The following is a 25,730-nucleotide window of genomic DNA, read 5'->3' as shown; positions in this document are numbered from 1 at the left end:
GCTTACCATCTCTTCTGGCCCTAGGTCAGAAAGAAAATAAGCTCTATGTTTTCTAGGCTCATTTGGCACAATAACAGCCACTCAGTTCTTCGAAGGAACATCCTGAGAAAATGATGGAATTTATATAATTGTTCTTTATTCATCCAAATCCTACAGTGAAAATCTTTTTTGTAATGAAGGGGCTGTCATGAACTGGATACAACAAGCCACTTCTTTAAAAAGGAGATTTATTCAGTTGTTGAGGAAGCCAGAACATAAGAAGGCTGTGCTGGTGCTTAAAGTTCTCACAGAGCCATAGCTGATTTTCTTTCTTTGTAGTAGCGTGGAAGCAGAATCTGCCATTAACCCTAGTGTGTTATCATTGGCAGTGATACCTTGGTAGACTAACTGATGTTTCTTTTACTATTAAGGACTACTTGCCAAATTGTAAGAAATTAAAATTTAAGATTTTAAAATCAAGTAACTATTTTTACAGAGACACGGAATGAGCAAATTATTTTAAAAATATTTTATTTCTGTACTGAATACATAAATATATACAGTATTGTCCTTAGTCCTGGAAAGGGCAGTGGAATGTATTGTCTGCTGCATTGAAGCTCTTCTGGCTCCTGCTACCCAGGACTAATATCTTTTACTTTTTTTGCTATGCCAGCTTCAGGGTATTGCAGCAGATGGGCTGAAGACTGGACCTCTTGGGAGATCCACAGGGGTTTTGATCCCATAGATCCACACCAAAATGCTGTGTTTGGTGGCTTTCCGCTGGCTACTATCAGCAAGATGACTGTTAGTCGCTGCCCACTATGGTCAGGCCTCTCCTGTGGCAAAGTTCTACCAACAGTAGTGGAGAAAGCTGGAGAGCACATTGCATCCTACTTCCTGGCCCTAGCCTTCAGCAGTGTGTGTGTGTGTGTGTGTGTGTGTTTTCAGCTTTTCAATTTAAAACTTACCAATAACCTATTTATTGATTATGCAACCAGTAAGCTTTTAATAAGCACCATTGCCTATTCCTGCACCCACCTCCCTCTCTCGGGCTGTGTTTGTCGCTGTGCTAAGAGAATCATAGACTCACAGAACCACCGAACTGGATGGGCTTCCGATGGTCATCCAGCCCAACCCCTACAAGGCTGGAATCTCCAACTTGCCCTGGCAGGTCAGGTTTCCTGGAGGCTGGTAGAGCGTATGCGCTTTTCTTAAAGACAGCTGCCAGTGGGGAATGCATCCAGTTGGGAGGTACAGAGGAGGCATGGAGGGAGCTGGTGCTGGTGCTGGAGCAGGAGCCTGCCTTGTTCTCCTCCAACATTGGATGGAGGTAGCATCTCTCTAGGCTGTGCTACCTCCATCACTTGCGGTCTGAGGGTGAAATATACTCAGAGTCGCAAAGTGATTTCATGCTCTTTATTCAGCTCATAGTGGTGAGGAGGAATGAATGAATGTCCCCTCAAAGTATCTGCTTTATATACATTATTTACACAATGGGCTGCACATGATTGGCTAATTCCGGAATTCTACTGTAAGCCAATCAGGTTGTGGATTCACTTCTATCTGGAGCATGACTGGGTGGTTCCTCCCAACCAATCATACTGCTGCATTGTTCTAGGACCAATCAGACTGCTGCATTCTGAATCCTATTGTTCTAGGACCAATCAGACTGCTGCAGTTTGGATCCTATTCAACTCAGTACATAACAGAGGGCGTCCACTTGGGTGCTCGCCTCCCAGCCAGGATGGGGCACACATCACAGCCGAGCACTGTTTGTGTTGCCACCACACACTGCTCTCTGCTCACTGCCTTGCCCTTGGCACCCCCTCCCCCACAACCATGCTGAGGTTGCTGGCACACTGCACTCTTGGGGATACAAGGGGACACAGGAACCCGGTGTTGTCCTGTGGAGTTTGGTGGCTCCTTTTCCCTCCTTCCCTGCCTTGACCAGCACATCTGCTGTGACCTGTGTGCCATGAGGCGACACCAGTTCCTTCTGGGGCCAAAGAGGTCACCAAGCCTCCACCTCTCCTCCTATGCTGCCGACCAGGGTTGTAACTGGATCTACAAGTCCCCTGAAAACAGTATCTTTTTGGGCCACAATCTCGTGGGAACCAAAACAGGACATCCCGAGATCCAGTCAGAAGTCGGAATGGCTTCTGTAATTCCAGGATGTCCTGCTAGTGGAACAATTGAGGGGTATGGAAACTTCATCTGGTCCAAAATGCAGCAGCCAGATTTCTGGCTCGGGTTTCATTTAGAATTCATAGAACCCTTGTTTTAAAATGTGCATTTGTTGTCCTTTAATTTCTGGGCCCAATTTAAGTGTTTAAAATCCTAATCAACTTAAGCCCCAAACATCTAAAAGACTGCCCCCTTCCCTACAGATGCTGTCAGGTCTTAAGATCAGCAGAGAAGCCCTCTATTTAGTCCTACCATTCTCAGAAGTTCTTGTGGTAGTGACCCGGGAAAAGCATTCTCTGTGATAGCTCCAAGTTGTAAAATTCCTCTCTACAGGCGCCTTCATTATATATTTTCCATCATATGCTGAAGATCTACTTCTTTGTTTTTGACTCCTAAGATACATATTTTCAGAACCCATCCAGAACTGTGATTGTAATTTTTTTAAATTTGTTTCTAATATTAATATTAAATTTAAAATTGCTTTAATATGTACTACTAATAATGATGATGGTAATAATAAAAATTGTAAGGGACATTTCACACATTTCCTGACAACAGACATAGTTTTGCTATCAAGTATACACTCAAATGGGAGCAGTAGCCAATCCCAATCTAATTTATTTAGTTGCATATTACACATTTGTAAATTAGTGTATTGCATGGATACTTCATATTTTTAATGTACAAAGTATTTTAAAAGATGTGGTAATGTGTGGTATCCCTTATTTCCCCCCGCCTCCCCTATTCCCAAGGGAACTAAACGCAGATAACATCCTAGTACAGAATTATCCATTTCCATCCATAGGAAGATTTCTTTCTTGAGCTCCCATTGCACAAAAGTTGCCTGAATGAAATTTCATAAGGGACACTGTAGGAACATTTTCCAATCAAGCCCATGCGTTCCCTCTTGGCGGAGTTATTTCTCATTGATTCATCCACAAAAACATCTGTTCTTGTCTCCTTTATGCTACTGAAGTGTGACAAATTGGCTGTCAAGAATACTGCTCATTTTCCTTTAAGCCTATACTTCCTCCAAAGTGTCATTTTATGAAGTGCTTTTAAAGTCTTGTTTTCCTGTGTTGTTTTGCTCTTCCAGGGAATAATACTACACTTGTAAATAGGGACTGACTGGGCAATTGAACGGCCTTATATAATGAAGTGGAGTGATGGGCCAGTTCTTTTCCATAGGAAGCAATGTGGTGAGTGGGTGGGAGGTTATTCTTGGAGAAAAGCCTTAGTGGATCACATGATTTCTGTTTTTCCTTTTTAATTAAATATGTATTTTAGAAAGTGGTGGAAAATGGGATTTCTTTGTCACAGATTTGCTAGGTGGGTGAAAGACTTTGCATTCTCTATGACTAACAAATATGCATTCTTTGCACAATAAAATGACTATCTGGAAATGCCCAAAATGGAAGTATGTGTAATGTCTACTATGTTATCTTGATTGTAATTTAATATACTATAATTGTTATTTCTTATTATTGTTCTAATGATTCAGCAAGCAAATAACTTGAAAAAGGCTTCTGGCTGAGATAGCATTTTAACTAAGCACCTGAACATGTGAAAGCCAGCAACTGCTCTACCTCTTGCATGCTATGCATCCCGCTTCCCACCTCCCCATCTATGGTCCTGCCCACTGCATTATCCTTTTAACCTGCACAACAGCAGCTGAACAAGGGAAAAAACAATAAATCCATAAAATACCCATTCAGTAGATCCACTTGCATCACAATTAACACCAGCTGTAGCCAATTAATCTCCCTCTGCCATTCATATGCTGCGAAGCCAAGTATGAAACCTTTGCTTCCCAGCCTCTTTAGAGGTATTAAAAACCATGGCTGGTCCTTGTTTACTTATGATGCTCTTGCAAGAATTGCAGGCTCCATTTTTGTCACTCGTCATGGGGAGCATTCAGGAAGGACTGTTTTCTTACATTAACTTGGGCTATTTAAACCTACAGTACTGGCTTTTATGGATTTTTCTGTTATATCCTGTGACAACAGGAAACCATCATGTTGTTGTTGCTGTGAATTTTCATTTTTCACATCAAACATAAAACAACATACCGTATTTTTCGCCCCATAGGACGCACCGACCCATAGGACGCACCAAGTTTTTTTGGGGGGAAATAAAGAAAAAAAATTTTATTTCCCCCTCCCCAGGCGCTTGTGGGGCTGGCTGTCCCCGGAGCTTGCGGGGCAGGCAGCGGGGAGAAGCGCTCTTCTCCCTGCCGACCGCCTGCAGACAAGGTCCAGGGACAACGGGAAGACACGCTGCGGCTCCCAGTTGTCCCCAGAGCTTGTGGGGCAGGCAGCAGGGAGAAGTACTCTTCTCCCCGCCGCCCGCCTGCAGAACAGGTCCGGGGACAGCGGGAAGACGCGCTGCGCCTCCCAGCTGTCCCCGGAGCTTGCGGGGCAGGCAGCGGGGAGAAGCGCTCTTCTCCCCGCCGCCCGCCTGCAGACCAGGTCCGGGGACAGCGGGAAGACGCGCTGCGCCTCCCAGCTGTCCCCGGAGCTTGCGGGGCAGGCAGCGGGGAGAAGCGCTCTTCTCCCCGCCGCCCGCCTGCAGACCAGGTCCGGGGACAGCGGGAAGACGCGCTGCGCCTCCCAGCTGTCCCCGGAGCTTGCGGGGCTGGCGGCGGGGAGAAGCACGCGTCTCCCCGCCGTCAGCCTCCAAACCACATCGGGAGACAGCGGGATGGCAGTGTTCCGCCTCCCCGCTGTCCCCCGACCTTGTGGGGCTGGCGCTGCGGCTCTCCTGAAGCCTGGAGAGCGAGAGGGGTCGGTGCACACCGACCCCTCTCGCTCTCCAGGCTTCAGCGAAAGCCTGCATTCGCCCCATAGGACGCACACACATTTCCCCTTCATTTTTGGAGGGGAAAAAGTGCGTCCTATAGGGAGAAAAATACGGTAACTCACAACACATCACCCACTTTGCTTAAAAATACCAACTTCAGTTCTTACAATTTACTCCAAAAGCCTTTCCACATATTACTATGAGATATAGGGGGATTATAAACCTTTTGCCACACATTATAGAAAATATGGGCATTAGAATTCCTTTTGGTCACATGAATTTGGCATGTCAGCTTTTCAACCAGGGTTATTGTCCATGCTACGGAGTAACATGCTTCAATGTTCAAACTCAAGGCAGTGCGCCATCACATGGTTAATTCCATATGTTCCGCCATGACGAGGAATGTTGAAGGTTCCTTTATAAGCAGTTGGTGGACATGTCTTTCCTTTATAAGGTTCCTTTATAAGCAGTTGGACATGTCTTTTATTCCAAGTAAAGCAAGTTGAGGGGAAGGTTGTTTATTAAACTCAACTATTAAATACCAAAAAAGGTTTGCAAAACCAAATATGTATGTAAGATCCCATTTCCCACATCCCCTGCAACAGGTTGATGTTGCCCCAGTATCATGTGCCAGGGGTACATGATACCACTTCTGTAAGTTGCAAAGAGGATTCCCTTAATTGAGCTGAAACTGTTTTAAAAGGTTTTTTGCTGCCACCAAATTCTACCTCAATTAATATTTTGTATATGGTTGATACTGCATCCTTTAATGTAGCAGGAACATTGACCATAAGTTTTAAAGCAGTCAGCTCTTTGTCTGGGTTTTATCAGAAAGAAAAACAATTTATTAAAATTAAACCAATACCATGTTAACATTGAGAATTTTAGCCAAAATCTGTTCTTTATGTAGTGGGGAATCACTTACATAAAAATCCCTGAATATATATAGACCTGCTTGTTCCTAGCCTTCACAAAACGTGGGGTGCTTTCCAAGTGGAAGCAGCAGGTAGATCAGGGGCAGCTTTCTTGCATATTTTTCACCAAGCACTTAACACACTGAATAAAAATGAATTTTCTACCTTAAGAATTAATGTTGAGGTAATGCTAAGAAAGGGCCATGTCCTAAACTTATAAACTTCCAATTCTATTGGCTTTCCTCTTGGATCTTGAATCAAAGACACCAAGTTCGAATGGGGCATTCCCAGACCTCCCTTGTTGCATTGTTATACAATATTTTGCTGCGTAACCGAGCTCTCTTTCCCCTAAGAATGAATTTACCCAGTAATCTCTGCCAAACTTAAGTTGTTTAAGCATTATATTTATGGGCAGGACCTGAAATGGATAAAGAAACTTTGATAGTTAAACAGTTAAACAGTAATTTGTGGCTAGATCCTGCTTGAGTGTTCCCTGATTCAGTTCGGAGGATCTATCTATTTATAAATCTGAGCATTTTTTTGTTTGTTTCTTAGAATTCCTGTGCAATGCTGGGTATTTTCTGCTAGTTTGTGTCTAATTTGAGACATTATTGACTCAGAAGGGGCTAATGTATGTGTACATTTTGTGTACATTTCATGTAATTCTGTCAAATAGATAAAAATTTAAAGGTTTTTTTGATTTCCCCATAGTACCACATGAGAATGGGCCTTTTCAGTGGTACCCCCCTGACTATGGAACACTCTCTAAAGTGAGACATGCCTGGCATCATCTTCATCAGTTTTAGATGCCAGCCTAAGACTTTTCTGTTTACTCAAGCCTTCGGTTAACTAATGTTGCCTTCTATGGTAGTGCTCATATTTTAGTGGGGTGTGTAGGACTTCATAGAATCATAGAATCATAGAGTTGGAAGAGACCACAAGGACCATCGAGTCCAACCCCCTGCCAAGCAGGAAACTTCCCCGGAGTGGCTGGGGAAACTCCAGTCCGATGGGTGGGTAAAAATAACAAATAATAATAATAATAATAATAATAATTTGCTTTTGGCTGAGCGTTTTAAGTATATTGTATTGTTACTGATTTAAATTTTCTCTGGTTTTAAATTGTTTTATATGCTGTATTTTATTGTGAAGTTGCACCGAGACTTTACTGTAAACTGTAACTGAGAGATATTTAAATAATAATATTAAAACTAAAAATAATACTAAATACTACTACTACTACTACTACTACTAATAATAATAATAATTAATAAGTCCAAGTCCAACTTCTGGTTTTCTTGCTGTATTGCTGTAAAAAGAAGGGTAGGATGATAGCAGGATTAAAATTAAAGGATTATTTTTGCTTTCGTTTAATGGAAAACACATGTTCTTCCAGAATTCCACTCATAGTAATGCTATATCTTAATGCAGCATTGTTCTGTGACAGTCAGGAAGTGGGGAAATGGCTGATAATGAAAGGTGGCCACCTCAAGGAGCTCTGTAAAATAGCCTTCAAATTTGCCTGCAAAATGTGCAGCATATGATTTATCCATGCACTTAATTTCCACTGCTTATAATGGGATTTTATGGTAAATGACGTTTCTTAGATTGCACCCAGGAAGTTTATCTCAAGAAGTGTATCTGTTATAAACCACTTTTAAAAATGTAATTTTAGATATCCCTCAAAATTGCACAAATACAATAAAAACATAATACAAGATTATAGTGCATTGTGTTTGCAACAATGTTGCTGTTGTTGGCATCTGTCTGTTTTGGGAGACAATGGAGGAGTGTGCCTTTGGGGATGAAGTCTAACTCAAAACTGTTGGAAGGTTACAGCGGCTGCTATGCTGTAGAGATTGATACGGGAGATAAATGTTTTGTTGCAGCTGGGGCAGATGAAGGTGTCCAGTTGTACTGCTGCGGATGCATTTCTTATCTCTGGACTTCTCCCCAGTGGTCATTCCTCCTCTGGTCACTGCTATGGATGCATGACCTGACTGCCTGTCTCCAGTCGCTGTGGTATAAAACTAAAAGGCTGAAAGATCGGAGTACAGTGGTATCTCGGGTTACATACGCTTCAGGTTACATACACTTCAGGTTACAGACTCCGCTAACCCAGAAGTAGTGCTTCAGGTTAAGAACTTTGCTTCAGGATGAGAACAAAAATCGTGCTCCGGCGGCGCAATGGCAGCAGGAGGCCCCATTAGCTAAAGTGGTGCTTCAGGTTAAGAACAGTTTCAGGTTAAGTACGGACCTCCGGAACGAATTAAGTACTTAACCCGAGGTACCACTGTAGCTATTATGTTGGAGGCTGTAATCCTGTGCACACTTACATGGGAGTAGGTGACATAAAACACAGTGAGACTTTTGACTGAGTAATCATGCTAAGGATTGGACTCCATATCAAGTTATTACAAAAAGTATTTTATGGCTATTTTAGTAATTACTTTTTGCTTCAAATGAAAGCATGATTCTTAAAATCTCTCCAATACTACCTATTGCCTTCCACTGCAAATTTAGAATAAGTTCCATTCTCTTTCATTAGTTAACATTCAGTGCATTTATATATAGAAATATGTAATTATACGTTTGTGTTGTCATGGCAATTTAGGGCTGGAGTTGCCAGACTGCAACAATATTTCACTGTAACAGAGCAGTCCACATGAAACATGGAATTGTATAATATAAACAATATCATATTTATATTGATTTTTAATATATGGAAATCCCTACTCACTTGTTTTGTGCTAAGCTATTTGGGGATGTATAAGGATTTCAGAGCAACTATTTTAGAAACATGAATTAACCATTTGTGAAACAAATTCATGGCAGGCAGTTGTGTGCATTACCAATGGCTAGAGATACAGCAGATCTTCAATCAGAGCCTATTAGTATTGCAGTGATCACCATGTTGAGACACTGGTCCCCAGCTAAAAGATAAATAACAGTGGTATGAGAATACTGTAAAATTTTTGCCTTCTCAAATAATTTGCTTCTAATAATTTGCTGAACCCAATTATTATTGTTGTTGTTGTTTAGTCATAACAAAATGTATACCTTATTCAAGGTTGCTAAAACAGCTATTTTTTTGTAAAAAATTTAGTCACACCAACATTACTCTAGATTGTAGATAAAATAAATTACTAGTTTAAAACAGTTCTAACAGCCAAACCAGAGAAGGCATCAGGTAAAACATCAAGAACACAGAACAAAAACTTAAGATAAACACCAAAAGGCCCTATAAATAGACTAGCATTCCAGTGGCACTAAAACAAATATTAAGAATGTGCTGGGTGGATTTCTCACTGGAGGGAGCTCCACGGTTGGTACAACCCCTCCCCCTCCCCCCAAAATGCCCTCTCTCTGATAGTTCCCTACCTGCATTCCTAAATGTCCTAATGGGATATCCTCAGAAGAGCTTCCAACAGTCTTTGCTGCTGGAGAGGTACACATGGATCACTTTATTGTTCAGGTATCCTAGTTCCAAACAATAGAGCATGTCTTGGCAGATCTGTAGACAGTTGCTGCCAGGCTCTGCTGGGTAAGTCCCTAGTTATCATGTTTATCTTTTCAATTCTGTTTTAGGTGTTTTGCACAACTGCTACTGTTTCATGCCAGGCCAGTAGAGAGTATCTCTTGCCCTTCTCTTGCACAATACCATCCAAAGTTGCCATCTCTGGATACATTATCTTTGGGATCACTGTCCTCTCCACTTTCAAAGTCTGACCTTATTGCAGAAATCTCTTATGGCCAATGGAACTTGATGCCTGTGTGTAGGCCATTCTGCACATACAGATTCTGTTTGGACAGACGTTACATCTTTTCTTTCTGTTTTCTGCCTGATTTCTTACAGTTTGTTTGTTGCAGGGAGGTGTTGTAGTGTCATGTGCACCTGCTCTTATAAGTCTTCCTGTTCTTTGGCATTTTGTCCTACACAGTTGCATGAGAGCAGACCAGTGATGGGGATGTCTTTCGTGGACTCGTATGTTACTTTTAAATTGTATTGTTGCAGTTTTAGGATCATGCATTGATGTTTTGGTGGAGCAGATGCTAAGTTTCTATAGTATGCTTTTCAGGGGTTTGTGATTGGTATTTGTTTGTTTATTTCACAAAATTTATATCCTGTTTGATTACAGAAAGAATAAAACAATAACATTTTCAGTAAAAAAAAACTTCTTAAAAACAATTATTATTGTATTTTTTTGCTATGAACTGCCCTGAGATTTCAGATGAAGGGCGGTACACAAAACAAACAAGCAAACAAACTGAATTATTTAAAACATTCAGAAATAATTAAAATCAACAATAAGCTAAAAAACCAGATTATCTCATTTCATATCAATGCAAGTTACTAGCGCAAGCAACAGGCCTCCCTCTAAATTTGAGGGAGCTTTCCAGGAGCTGGTCTCTTGGGTTATAACTGTTTCTCTTAAAGGGACCATGTGCCAGATGATAATACACACATTACGGAGCAGGGGTAAGGAACATTTTTTTCAGTTGGAGGGCCACCCTCCCTTCTGAGAAACCTTTCAGCGGCCACACGCCATTGGTGGATTGGGACAAAGGCAAAAGTGGGCAGAACAAGAAATGTGAATTTTAACTTTTACAATAGGCTAATTTCTGCCCACTCACATGGCCCTCACTATCCTCCTTCCAGGCAAGCATGAAGGACGCAGCCAGGCAAACGCACTCAAGGGAGGGTGCAAGGCTGTGCAAGGATGGGGGTTTGACATGAGAGGTGTATGGCCAGGGGAGAGCCCCAAGGGTCATCTAGACAGGCCTGGAGGGCTGCTTGTGGCCCCTGAGCCTGAGGTTCCCCATCTCTGATGCAAAGGTTTTTAAATTAAAATCAGCATTTTGAATTGTGTCTGGAAAACAGAATGGAAGCTCATGTATAGAAGAATAGGTGTGAATGTTCACTTAGCTGTGAGCCTCTGTCAAACAGCAGAAGTTCCTAACTTTTGTCTGGTTCAGTTTTGTGGGACCAGTTTTAGTTTCTGAGGCCTGAGGATGTGGACATGATGCTTCAACTACATGCCCTCTCAACCTCTGCCCTAAGTCAGAAGAGGCTGTGAAGGTCCTGAACTGTTGTCTAGATGCAGTGGTGGGCTGGATGAGGGCCAGTAAGCTGAAGATGAATCCTGACAGAATGGAAGCACTGTGGATGGGTAATTCCCTTGTCTGGGAATTAGAGAAGTTGCCTGCTCTGGGCAGGGTTGCACTTTCTTTGAAGAAGCAAGTGTATAGTGTGCAGCATTGGCACAAACTCCTAGGAGTTGAGGGTGAGGCAGTTCTAGCCCCTCACAATATTCAGAGGACGTTGTGTAACATCGCATTGCCCCCTCTCATCCTCTGGAGAAGCTGGCGCCTCTGGTGTGGAGGTGCTCCAAGATCCATCACTGTCAATGAGGCACAAGTGGCATTCAAGCAAGGGGTGCCTTTTCCCACATCTGGCTGATATTCCATATACTGTAGGGATAACCAGACCACAGTGACCCTTACATCAGTACTTTCAAGGTTAGATTATTGCAATGCATTCTACATGGTACTACATTTGAGGTTGGCTTGGAAGCTTCAGCTCGTACCAAATGCTGCAGCTACACTTTTAAGTGAGACAGCCTACCCGGAAGATACTACACCAGTTCTGAAGGAATTGCACAGACTGTCAATATTCTGCTGAACCACGTTCAAGGTGCATGTTGACATACAAATCTCTATGTGGCTTATGACTTGGCTATTTGATGGAGCAGCCTCTTACTTACTAGTCTAAATATTAAGATTTAATGGATATGTTTCCTTGATTGGGCTGCAATTGCCAGGGAATTAATATGTTGCAGCCCAAGAGAGTTGCAACATATATCAAGAGAGTTCTTGATATACGGACTCCAGTTACAAAACTTACTAGTTTTAATCATTTTATTTTATTTTTAGTGGAATGGTGCAGCACTTCTGTATTGGCTCCATTGGTGTATCCACACAGCCTCAACTTCGCTGCTGCCCTGCCCTATTCCAATAAGTGGCTGTGACACTGGTGTTGGGAAGCTGGCTCTTCAACACTACTGTACTCTGCCGGCTGCTGTTAGCAACTAAAGAATCTCTTAACAACTAAAGTGTTAACTAGGCACTCTTGTTTACAATTTAAGTGTCTTGCTAGATCGGACTAAAGTCCATCTAGTTTAGTATTATTTGGAAGACCCCTGAAACTATTCATATTCTTTATTAATTAGTCACTTTACTCAGAAATGACTCAAAGCAACTTACAAACACAATAGAAATACTAAAACCAGTAGACATTACTTGGTTTGCTAGAAATTGGTCAGTGATCATTGCCCACCTGTGCTTTAAATAGTAATGTTAAGCACTTAACATAATTACATTTTGTGATGTAGCATATGTAAAACATGTTGATGGCAGATGCAAAAAAAGATGAAGTATGTCAGAATAGGCTTGTGGATAAACTTGGGAATAGTACTGAGGTGCTTATCTCTGTTGAATCCCAAACAACTGCTCCCTGTTCCCCTTCCTTAGGCAAATATATACTGGTTCCTCTTACCACTTTTACACAGTTGTATGTCTTCAAGAATATAACAAGTAATGGAGATGTGGCCTAGGTTTACATTGCAAGGGAAATTTTGAATCAATATGTTATGCTGAAATAAACTTTAAAGATGTCTTTGGATTTCTTTGGATAATTGTAGTTGTACTTGTGGGATCCTTCCTGTCTCTATCTGATGATAAAGAGGCTTTATTTTTCTATTAGAAACTGAGTGCTACTGTTCTTAAAGTGTTCATCATCCCTTGCCAGGATTAGGATAATACACATAAATGAGGATAATGTAGATTTAAGTGTACTTCAGTTGCATGAAACACTTTTTTATACATTGCATAAAGGAGCACATTAGCTCAGTTGAAGGGAAATGTTTCATTTCTTCCTATTTAAGTGACACATTCTCTCATCCAATTTTTCAGTACTTTTTCCAGCAATTTTAGTTTTAGTTTAAAAAAAACACAATGACAACCTCTGTAGTCAAATAAAGTGATAAAATTTAATTTCAAAACCCATGTGATTTGAGTATGGAGGGAGAGGGACTTGGGAGGTGACAAAGCAAAATTTGGAATCCTGGAAAGCTAATAATAATAATAATAATAATAACAACAACAACAACAACAACAACAACAACAACAACAACAACAACAATAATACTTTTGCTTCACCTTTCATAATGGATTTCCAGTGCAGCTTACAAGTGGAAATACAATTTAACAAAATAAAACTGTGAGGGGTAGCTAATACTGCAGAAGACAGAATCAGGATTCAAGATGACCTTAACAGATTGGAGAACTGGGCCAAAACTAACAAAATGAATTTCAGTAGGGACAAATGTAAGGTTCTACATTCAGGCAGAAATAACCATGAAGTCTTCAATATGAGGTTCCCCAGGGTTCGATTTTATCCCCCATGCTGTTTAACATCTACATGAAACTGCTGAGTGGGGTCACCTGGAGTTTTGGACTTCTCCTTTACACCTGTAGGTGCAGCAGTGGATGTCCTGGATCATTGTCTTGCCTCAGTAATGGACTGGATGAGAGCCAATAAACTGAAGCTCAATCCAGATAAGACTGAGGCACTGTTAGTGGGTTGTTCCCTAGACAGGATGGATGAGAGGTTGCCTGCCCTTGATGGGATTACATGTCCTCTGAAGGAGTGTGTACAGTGCTTGGAGGGTACTCCTAGATCTTTTGCTGTCATTTGAGGCTCGGATGGTCTTGGTGGCATGGCGTGCCTTCCATCAGCTTTGGCTGGTGGCCCAGCTGTGCGCCTATCTTGACAGGGATAGCCTAACCTCTGTTGTCTGCAATGTGGGACTGCCTCTGGAGATGGTTCAGAATTTCAGCTGATGCAGAATTCAGTGGCCAGGTTGCACACCGGGGCAAGACTGAGCATAAAACACCAATCCTAGCCTGACTGCACTGGCTGACAATTAGTTTCCAGGTCCAATTCAAAGTGATGGTTTTGACCTATAAAACCTTAAATGACCCAGGACCACAATATCGCAAGACTGCCTCTCTCCTTATGAACAGACATGGACCCTATGGTCATCAACTGAGGCCCATCTTTGAGTGCCTTCTGCATGAGAGATCTGGAGGGTGGCATCACAAGAACAGGCCTTTTCTGTGATGGCTCCTCATTTTGGGAATGCTCTCCCCAGGGAAGCTTACCTGGCACCTTTGATATACATCTCTAAACACCAGGCAAAGGGACGTGAGTGGCGCTGTGGTCTAAACCACTGAGCCTCTTGGGCTTGCTGACCAGAAGGTTGGCAGTTCAAATCCCTGCACCAGGGGATCCCGTTGCTCTGTCCCAGCTAGCAGTTCGAAAGCACACCAGTGCAAGTAGATAAATAAGTACCACTGCGATGGGAAGGTAAATGGCGTTTTCATGCACTCTGGCTTCCATCACGGTGTTCTGTTGTGCCTGAAACTGTTTAGCCATGCTAGCCACATGACCTGGAAAGCTGTCTGTGGACAAATGCCAGCTCCCTCGGCCTGAAGCAAGATCTTCGCCACATCCCATAGTCTCCTTTGACTGAACTTAACCAATCAGAGGTTCTTTACCTTTTTTACCTAGATACCAGGCAAAAACTTTCCTTTTCTCACAGGCCTTTGGCTAATTAAACAATCTATGGCCTTTAAAACTGGGTGGTGGTGGTGGTTTTTGTTTGTTACTATGTTATGTATTTTTTGTGTTTATATACAGTAAACCGCCCTGTGATCCTTGGATGAAGGGCAGTATATAAATTTAATTAAGAATATTAATATAAGCTAGACATTTGACTCAAGGCCAGAAATGAACTAGGAGCTAATGTGATTAATAATACAGTTGGTATAACATGACCATAATGCCAAGCCCTTGTTAACAACCTGGCAGTTGTATCCTGAGCTAACTACAGTTGTTGAAATCTTCAAAGGCAACCCAAATAGAACACATTACAGTAGTCAAAGCATGGATGACTGAGGATAGGCTATCTACCTATGTTGGTAATGTGAAGAAAGGCCCAGATCTGCCCCACCATTTCTCTAAGTCAAGCTGTCACATATCTTCCTCCCATTCTCTTCAAATGGAATAAGGAAGATGTCTGCCTGAGGGACACGAGGGACTTGCACAGCCTGGGATGACTCCTCCCAGGAGAGGGAAGATAGACTTTAAAAAGCTGAGCTGCCCTGCATATGTGTTCCCTCCCACCATCAGGGATCTTTTAATGAAGCTGAACTTGTAAGTAAAGTAGAATTGTTATATTGTAATGAATAGGCTGGGATTGGTCCAGTTTTAGAGCCACAGTGATCTGATTTATTTTGTAGTCTGTTTTGAACTTCTGCCTTCTTTTCTTCTACCTTTTATTTTTAATAAAGTATCAGAATAGGGTTGCCATATTTTTAAGAGCAAAAAGAGGACACATGTGCTGGTGTCTGGAGCGGTGTGGGGGAGGGGGTTCAGGAGCAGAAGTGGGCACATTCTACAATGCCCCTTCAAAATATACAAAAACAAAACTCACACAGAATACATGTATGTTTCATACTTGGTTGTCTAGTACTGTATATGCAACATAAAAAGTAGCCTGCTCTCACACCCCTGGGCATTTTGGCAAGTTCAAAAAAATCTGCCTGGACAGAATTTTTACCCCTGAAAAAGAGGATGTGTCCTGGAAAAAGTGGATGTATGGCAATGCTATTTCAGAATAAGTTTAGGAACAGGATTGTAAGAGGTCAACACATTCTTCTGAGAGCAGAGAGAGACTCGGGGAGTGTGGGCTGCCTTTGCACTCTCAGTAACATATAAGGGAACAGTCTAGTAAATGCAGGATGTGTTGGTTTCAGAGTTCCTTGGTTTTAGGAGGTTTAGTGGGGTCTGCCATGGAAACGAGCAAGCTGCTTTGATCTTGGACTCGGATAAGGCAGCTGGAAGCTAATCCTGCTTTCCCCAGCAATTTGTGTGTAGGTTGAACCAAGGAGTGTTGGATGTCTTGGCTTGGAGGCTTTTAAAAAGTGATTGCTTTGGTGTATCCCAGGTCCTCTTCCATCTGGGCTGCAAGAGTAAGCGGGAGGGTGATGCCAGCAACTACCAGAGAGTAATACCTACTGGCAGCACTGCAGGGCTGTTGTGTTGCAGTTAGACAAAGAAGAGGGTGAGAGAGCTGCTGTCTTGGGCAGATCACCTTTGACAGAGGTAAAAGTTGCTCTGTGCTAAAGGATCAATCTATTAAAGTACTTCAAATGACAAGGGCAGATCAAGGAGCATCTCTGAATTGCAGATCTGTCCCTTTAGTCCCTAACTTTAAGGTTTAAGAGGAATGCAACCTCCAAAACAGGAAAAATACGACTAACCTGGGTGGATGGACCACAGGCTAGTAGCATCTTCATTTTGCCTAGATTGTGCTTCTGTTTATTGGCTCTTAGCCATTTCAGTCCTGCCAGAGCACTTTCTGGAGTGCAGTTCAAGTTTTCTCCTAGTGCCTTGCATTCATGGTGGCATCAAATAGAAGTTGAGTGAGATCTTTTTCAAGGATTGCCTAACAGGAGGTGCTTGTGGGGGCATTAAATATAGTAGTGTGTTTGATTTCCACTAGGTACTGGTTCAGCTGAAGGAAGAACCATTGTCATTTGATATCCTCTCTTTGACTGGTAAAAGATAAAGGGACCCCTGACCATTAGGTCCAATCGTGGCTGACTCTGGGGTTGCGGCGCTCATCTCGCTTTATTGACCGAGGGAGCCGGCGTACAGCTTCCGGGTCATGTGGCCAGCATGACTAAGCCACTTCTGGCGAACCAGAGCAGCGCACAGAAATGCTGTTTACCTTCCCGCGGGAGCGGTACCTATTTTTCTACTTGCACTTTGATGTGCTTTCGAACTGCTAGGTACAGTCACACTATATAGATTTGTTCGAATCTTTTGTGCTCAGTTTCTTCTTAGTATTAAAGCACCTTCAGAGATGAAGCTGAGTGAGGGCGCTCTGGGGACACACTTACCACCTCTGCATTTCATTCTGTTATCTTAGGCATGGTACTAAACACTGCACATGACTTTCACAGCCAAATATCAGGATAATGCACTATTAACAGAGGAGCCCATGACTCTTGTTTGGTGGCTCCTGGTTGTCTAGCTAGTCTGATCTATTCCACAGTACTGAATCAGACCACTGGTTCATTTGTCCACTGCTAATCACCCAAACTGGCAGCAATTTATTAGGCTCTCAGGAAGATATGTTTCCCAGACATGCTATCCTTTAATTCAACTAGCGATATTTGCAATAAAAGTATACTTTCTTCTATTGGGAAGATGTGGCTCCAGGGAATATAACCACATATCTGTGAAGCAGCATAGAAGTGGTCCTTCGTTTAATAAGAATATTTTCACCATGTATATGGCCCAGCCTGCGGTATCACAATTGTTCAATGCAGTGCCTGTCCTGTGCAGTCTTTCTGTCTGTATGCTGTTGCTGATGTTGTTGTTGTCGTCGTCAATGGTAATCCTTTGTGTGGGCATATCTATGTGTATGGCTGTTGGGCATTCTGCATTAAACACAATAGCATGCTTACTCATGAATGAAATTACTGGAACCCTGTTGGGGAAGGAGTACATAGCAAGATTCAAGGCACAGCCTTGCAAAACAAATGCTGCAATTATACTGTGCCTGAAAACAAGTAGCTTTTAATGTGTCCATATGCTTAAGAAAAGAAAGAATTATAGACCAACACTCATACCACCACCCCCCTCTCTTTTTTCTTCCTTTTTCTCCTTTTATACAGTTTATCACCCATAATTTCAGGATGTGTTTTGTTTCTTTAAGCTGTTTTATCTCTCAGCTCATGAGGTCACTCATGTGTGAATTCTTTTGTTCGTCATCTCACCTTTTGCCTTGATGATAGAAAATTGATCGGGCCTTAAAGCACAAGTTCAATAGACAACCCCCTTGGTCCTTTGTTTAGGAGAATAGCTACCACTGAAGACCACGAGCAGGTTGCTATTAATATGACAGCCTCTCTCTATCTCCCACTGTAATTTATAATGAAATACCTAATCTCCATTATTTTGATCCAAGCAGGCGATCCCATGAAAAAAAGTCTTTTCATCCAGTTCCCAATGGCAGTTACATGAGAAATGGCAAACCAATAATTTTTGTCAAGTTTTTTTAAGCCAACAGAAATGCTTTTCCACTGCTACAGTTTCAAAAGGCACAGATAAAGCTCATTCACTGAGATGAATGAAAAAAGCCATCTGGGGTTTTTCTTTTTGACTTCCTTTCCTTTTTCCTCCATCCTTGTAATCAAATTTGAGCAAAATCAAATGGGGCTTTCTATGAAAGTACCTTTTGTTGATCTGAACGAGCTGGTAATTTACAAAATACCCTTCTTTTGTGAGGAAGGCTAAAGAAGAAGGGGGGAAAAAGAATCAGTAGCTTTTAAAGCCGGGCCTTGGTGGGACTCTAAATGCAGTGAAAGCTGTCTGTGTTGAGAGACTGAAATGCATTTCAGAGCCAGGCCTTACCCAGGGCACTGGAAGAACAAACCTATGTGCATTTTTGTGGCAATAAAAACATGAATGGAAAGACAGAAAGGACGAGAGATAGAGAGAGAAATCTGGATCTGGAAAATGCATTAAATATTATTTTGGAGTTTCAGCCCTATTCTTTGACACAACATACTTAACAAGCAAGACTGATTGACCTCACCATTTTGGACTGTCAGAGCTCAACAACATATCGGTCTTTATAGTCGAAGAGGGGTGTTGCATCTCTTGGATGTTGCGGGACCATCTCCAAAGCCATCTATCTGTTTATTTGCTTCACTTACGAAGTGTTGCAGAAGAAAAACAACACTTAACCAGAATCTGGACTTCACTTCCTTTCCCATTTGTTGATGTTTCACTATTTTATTAAACAGATTTCTCTCTGGCAGCTGACTCAAAACCAAAGAACAGTCTGAACATCACAACAGTAAGTTTTTTTTTTCCATTATCAATAATTTATGTTTAAGTCTTAGTGAGTAACTAGGGCAGGAAGCTTAAGATTCATTGCAGGATTCAGGAGGCTATATTTACATTATACAATAATTTCAAGTTTGAATTGTACATTCGTTTCATGTTGGTAATGATCATTATGGAGAAGAACGACAGGTGTGGCTGCTACACATTGGGAAATCATCTGTAGAGAATAATAAAGTTCAGAATAACATGTAGCTCTAGCCCATGATTAATTAATTATTGCTAGCCCTGGAGACTTAAAAGTTAGTGATTTCTGTTTCTGTATGTAATAGCAATGTACATACATAGTAATGTACAGCATTCCCTGCAAAAATCTTTTAAGTACAGTACTGTAATGCTTAAAACTTTGGAGATGACTGTATTATTCATCCTTGCTTTATTTCACTTTATGCATTGCCGAGAAAGAAAGGAACTAAATGTTCTAGCCTAGTAAAAGTCTTCATTGAGTTTACATTAACTCGGAGAATTGAAATAGCTGTTTAAAATGAGAACTAGAATGATTTGCTTTAAGTGTGAGTTACTATCTTGAACTTGCTATGTTTTTACTTTCTTTTTGGATCCAGGGAGAAAAGGCAGTGTCCTTCCACTATTTTGGTTGGCAGTAGTGGTGTGCATACATGAACAGAATAATATCATATCACATTTGGCACCCTAGTTTGAAACTGATTATATGCAAGTTAAGTCTCAGTGGGTTTCATGTCTTAACAGAGTATTTAGTATCAGACTCATTGTACGGATGCCATTCATGGGATCTTTGTTTTGATAATGCCTTAGGTAAACCATATATAGTACTTTTAGGTCTTCCCTAAAGGGTGGTAAACCCCAGAATCTGTTTTAACTGCTTGCCCCTTCATCTCCAATCCAATCAGATTAACAGGGAAGGCAGTGTCATTCTTGAAAACATTTTGAGCTGTCTGCTGCCTCCTAATGACTGACTTATCAAATAGCAAATGTGACATATTTTTAAAAGATTTCCTTTCAGCTGCATGTATTAAATCACATGTTTGTTTGCTTCTCATACCGACTCATTTGTTAGTTTTGTTTTGTGCTATCAGGTTTGGAGGAAAGTTGATTGAATTACCAGTTCTACTGTTGATGCAACTGTGTGGGGATGTATGAATGCTTATAATCTGTTGTAACAAATATAGTCTATATCGTAAAGAGCTAGGCAGGAGCATTCCCACTGGTGGGGTTGATCAGGTAAGCAAAGTCTAAGCTTAGGACGATACTGTATTTTTAACTGTTGTAAAATAGGGAATTTTAGTAGGTACAGTTTGTGAGACAAGGGTGAAAAAAGCTGCATCTGCTAAACTTCTCTCTTCTACTGAACTATTAAAGATGTACAAGGCCCACTGATTCTCTGTATTCAGAGCAGCAGCGAGATAGGATTGACTTCAGAGTACCAGGGGAGGGAGGGAGAGAGAGAGAGAGAGAGAGAGAGAGAGAGGAAGAGAGAAGGAAGGAAGGAAGGAAGGAAGGAAGGCATTTCAAGGCTGGGTGCTCCTTCAAGGGTCAGGTTAATAGAAGGCACAGGGCAAGGAGAGCCAACCATCTGAAAACAGACAGGTGAATGAAAATGTAAAAAAATTATGGAAAAAATATTGTAGGGAAAGGTGCAATAAAATGTCTCTGGACCATACCTGTAGCCAGCATATAACTCATCAACCTCTTAGGGCTTCCCTTTTCAGAGATTTCTTGGAGATGTTTGGAGCTAACGGGATCGGGGCAGCCCAAATTTTCAGTTGTGCTGGGATTGCTGCTCAGCATGGTGGAGTTAAGGAGTAAGTTTTCTTCAGTGTGAACTAGCTAAGTGAACCACTGGAAAATGGCTCCTTAAGCAAGAAGATTTGCTATGTTCAGGGCTTAACTGGAACTACCTAATTGCAACCCTCAACCTATAAACACCATAATTGTACCCCAGTCACATGTATACTAAAGCTGCAGTTGAGCTTTATATGGAAACTTGCCTGGGATCAGCTGGCATATCCCTTGGCTCACTAGCCACGGAACAATATAAAAACAGATTTATGTTCTTTATCCATTTATTTATTTATTGAAATTATGTTCTCAGAGTGGTTTACAAAAAATTACAATAATGTATAATAAAGCTCCAAGCATAAAATTACATATACCTAGCAACATTAACACCAACAAAAAGAAGAAGAAGGCATATAAGACCACTTCTACCACTACCCATCCATTAAAAAAAGAGTTTAAAGCATTTTTAATTTATAGGCTTCCATCTGCCATTTGTAAGCCAGTATGGAAGATGCCAAGTGAACCTTTGTAGTCAGTGGGTTCCATAACAGGGGTGCCATAACAGGGAACCAGAGGGCATTCTTGGTAGTGACGCCCTCCCTGTGAAACACCCTCCCACCAGACATCAAGGAGATAAAGAACTACACAACTTTTAGAAGACATCTGAAGGCAGCCCTTTATTGGGATGTTTTTATTATGTTTTTATGTGTGTTGGAAGCTGCTCAGAGCAACCCAGTCAGATGGGCGGGCTATAAATAATAAGATCACCATAATCATCACTAAAAAGGTGCTAAATCTTGCAGTCCCCAAACATGTCCGATGGCAGGGGCCCTAATAAGACAGCTTCATCTGCCAACTTCAGTGCACAATATGTAGCTCCATGTACATAATCCTATTTACTGATAATGAACTTATTATCCAAGTGCCTATTTCTTACATCACCAAAATGGTACTACCTAAGCTCAAATGAGAGGCATCAGCTGGCAAGGGAGAATTCCAGTCTTTATAGAAAAACAAAATATATTTAGGAAAAATAACCCTACTGGGGAGTGGGGTGGACGGACCCAAAATAACCCAATGAAGACTCATCAGGCTCAGTGAGCACAAGATGTTGACTGACAGTTGGGTATGCATGTGTATGTGGAAAACCAGAAGCAAGGGAGAGGAGAATCCTGAACAGGAGTATTCTTCACTGCATTGTTTTGTTGTCTTCATTTTATGGTAGTTGTCACTGATAAATCACTGTCCCCTTGTCTTTTGGGGATCCCTTGTTAATGCTGTGCTAGTGTTGTTACTCTAATTCCCTCCTTCAAGAGCTCCCTGCTTGAGATCTCTAAAAGTTGATCAATTCCCTTCAGTTCACACCCCATATATGTAAGATTTTTTTGCCCCAACATGTATTACTTTCCACTTGTTCACATTGAATTGCATTTACTGTAATGCTGCCTGTTCACCCAGTTTGTAGCAATCCTTTTGGAGTTCTTTGCAACCATGTGGTGTCATCAGCAAACCTGGACAGCTCACTGCTCACACCCTAACCTCCCAAGTTGGAAGTACCCCCAGATTGTGTACCTGCTCTTTCAGGATCAGGAGTGTAACTTCATTAAGAGCAGGCAACCTCCCATCCATCTAGTCTAGAGAACCACCCACTAGCAGTGCCTGGTTTATCTGGATTGAGCATCCGTTTAATGGTTCCTATCCAGTACATTACCGAGGCAAGACAATGGTCCAGCATGTCCACTGCAATACCTGCAGATGTAAAGGAGAAGCAGAGCTGTGTGTCATCAGCAGATTGCTGACAATGTACTCTAAAACTCCAGATAACCCCACTCAGCATTCTCATGTAGATGTTAAACAGCGTGGAGGATACAATTGAACCCTGAGGAACACTACACTGAAGACTCCACAGGGCTGAAGAGCACTCCCCAAATATCACCCTTCAGAAATGATCATACAAGTAGGACCAGAACCAGCACAACATTATGCAACCACACCTAACTCGGACACTCCCCCAGAAGGATCCTGTATTGAATGCCACTTTATAGGATTGTCATGTGTCCTCTCTTTCCAGGACACGTCCTCTTTTTCAGGGGTAAAATTTGAGACAAATTGCAGTTATTTGCTTTGAATATGACTATGGCTGTCATAGCGTCCTCTTTTTCTGCTCTCCAAAATATGGCAACCCTACTGAGAGGTCAAGGAGAATTAACGGACAAATTTCCCCTGTCTCTCTCCCGACAGAGGTCATCATACAATGTAACCAAAGGAGTTTCTGTGCCAAAAATGGGCCTTCTGTGTCTTCTGATTTGTGATGGCAGAGGGGTAATGTGCTTTAGCTTCAACCCATTTTACTGCCTTCTCTCTAGAATGCTTCTGGGCTCACTTTGGTCCAGAAGCAACAGGAAGGGAAGAGAGTAGGGGTAGCTGGAACTGGTGCTTTGCTTTCTAGCATGCCCAGTGAAACCACTGTTTTGTTTTCAAAAGAAAATGAAGGGGAGCAGGGACTCACTGCGACCTGGTAAGCATGGGGGTAATAGTTGGGAGCATTGAGGGGTTATCTGTTTTAATTTGTGAGGGTAGTGATGTGTGATGTTGCTTGGATATATTTGTGTAGAGTTCATGAAGAGTTAGGTGGATTTTTGTGGGTGGGTGGGAATATTTCCTGGATGGTTTTTGATTTTGGGAAAGGCAGGATTTTGCCTGAGTAGGGTCTTTTGGGGAGAAAGTGGTAGGAATGTGTGTATGACAATTCCCCATATTTGAAAATATGCCCACCCAAAAAGATTGTCAGACTTTGCTATACTCTTCCATATCTAAAGTGTTGTGCACCATGCATGTATATCAGCATGTACGACAATCACACACACCTGTATTCATTGATCTGTGTATAATAATATTTAAGGCTACATCCCACTTCTTCCAAAGACATGTTTTCCTTGTAGAAATGTCATATTAGAAGGTATACTTAAAGACACCATATTTTTGTGTTAAGCTCAGATTAGAAATCATTTTCCCAATCCCTCTCCCTTAAGTGTTGTATCTTTTAGATTGTAAGCTAGAGGGCAAGAACTGTTGTATCCCTGACATTTGTAAGCCACGCTGGGAGCCTTTTTTGGCTGAAGAGTAGTATAAAAATGACTTAAATGGGGGGAAAAAAGTAGCTGGAGGAATAGAAACCATTCAAGTTGTGGAGGAGAGTGGTAGAAGGGAGGCCCTCACTCCGGTTCTGTCTGCTTGCCTAGTGTGTGTTGAGCGGAAGGAACAATTTTGCACATGTCCAGAGGAACTGGACATGTTGTTGTTGGTTTATGTGTGCCAGCGCAAAGCCCAAGCCCTAGTCCTGGTTCGACCTGGCTTTAAGGAAGCCTGCCTTAACCTCAGGCTTTAAGCTTTACTTCCTTAACCAAATTGATATACTGCTTCATTTTAAGTAGAACTTCTAAGCAGTTTACAAAAAAATCTAGCTCTTGGCCACTTCTTATGGCATCTTGTACTGAATTATCTTGCTGCGGTTTAAGACCAGTTTAAGACTGCCCAGGCAGGAAGCCCGCAAACCTCCCTGTCTCCTTCAGTTCAGTATTTCAGCATTGGGCCATACACAGCTGAACTAAACCCGGACCAGGGATGGCAACTTGAATAAAATAGGGGGGGGCTATAAGCCCCGCCCTGCGTAATTGATCACATGACATGGCACACCCACACCATTTGAATGGCAATTTTGGAGGGGGGTCAGCGCCCTCAAATATTTTTTGGGGGGTGTGCAAAGGGACCTTGGCCCCCAGGAGTTGGCTCCTATGACCTAGACCAAGTATTAGTAGGATTCAGTGTGGGGAGAGCATTTCCAAGAAGGTTCAAGATGTATCTTGCCAGATTCATAGAATCATAGAATCATAGAGTTGGAAGAGACCACAAGGGCCATCGAGTCCAACCCCCTGCCAAGCAGGAAACACCATCAGAGCACTCCTGACATATGGTTGTCAAGCCTCTGCTTAAAGACCTCCAAAGAAGGAGACTCCACCACACTCCTTGGCAGCAAATTCCACTGTCGAACAGCTCTTACTGTCAGGAAGTTCTTCCTAATGTTTAGGTGGAATCTTCTTTCTTGTAGTTTGGATCCATTGCTCCGTGTCCGCTTCTCTGGAGCAGCAGAAAACAACCTTTCTCCCTCCTCTATGTGACATCCTTTTATATATTTGAACATGGCTATCATATCACCCCTTAACCTTAAGATTGTCGAAGCTGTTGTAGAATCCATGCTGGTTCTGCTTCGGTAAAGCTTGTTCTTCTATATGCTTGGTTATTTCTTCTTTAGCAGTACTTTCCACTAGTTTTCAGGGGACAGGCATTAAGCTAACTGACCTGTAATTTCCAGGATCCTTCAAAATGGCTCCTGGCATCCAAAGACCGACAATAACCACCCCCTCCAACTTGTACCAAGTACAATGATCATCCCTTGAGAAGATGCCAAATCTATGTTAAAAAATGTTTAACATCATGCCAAAGTCATGCTTTGGTCTTGATTTGAATGGTGCCTGGCTCCTAATTTTTTTATATAGATCTCCATTTCCACCTCAGAAACCTTTGAGCCTAGTCTGCTATTTTGATTCACAGTGGTGCCCAGTGTCCAAATGGTGACAAAGTCTACTGCCCCAACTGAGGAACGCTTGGGCCATCTTTGGTGATGATATTATGAGAGGCAGCCAAACCTATGCCTAAAAATGGGTGATGCCATGCCAAAGCAGAACCTATAGAGAACAAACAGATGAATGGACAAACTACTTTCCAAAATATGCAGTTTGGAGGCTCCCACAAAATGAAAAGAATCAAAGACATAAACTAACCAAATAAATACAAGCATTAAAACTTGTATTTATATACCTCTTTCCAGCAAGGATGTGGAATCTTTTTTTTAGCCTGAGGTCCACTTCCCATTCCCTTCTGGACAATTTTCTAGGGGTCACATGCCAGCAGAAGACAAGGCCAGAGGCTAAAGTGGGCTAAGAAACAGGTGTGAATTTCATCTTTGTGCAGTAGGCTAATTTCAGAGTTTGAGG

At 41.9% G+C, this 25,730-nt stretch overlaps 1 protein-coding gene and 1 long non-coding RNA gene across 2 annotated transcripts in view; both read left to right on the top strand.

Moving 5' to 3' along the window:
• The window catches only part of LOC310763263 (uncharacterized protein), a gene marked incomplete at its 3' end in the record, with an annotated part of 435,273 nt that overhangs the window by 37,608 nt on the left and 371,935 nt on the right, over positions 1–25,730 (top strand). The window lies entirely within an intron of this gene.
• On the top strand, positions 1,852–25,652 carry LOC310762484. Its single transcript, XR_014548013.1, has 3 exons — positions 1,852–2,178; positions 18,819–18,871; positions 25,288–25,652. It is a non-coding gene; the product is annotated as an uncharacterized lncRNA (long non-coding RNA).

The sequence above is a fragment of the Podarcis filfolensis genome (genome assembly GCF_964270895.1).
Source record: "Podarcis filfolensis genome assembly, chromosome: 5".
Classification (NCBI taxonomy): domain Eukaryota; kingdom Metazoa; phylum Chordata; class Lepidosauria; order Squamata; family Lacertidae; genus Podarcis; species Podarcis filfolensis.
The sequence above is the reverse complement of the archived record's forward strand: the minus strand, read 5'-3'. Positions and strand labels throughout refer to the sequence as shown.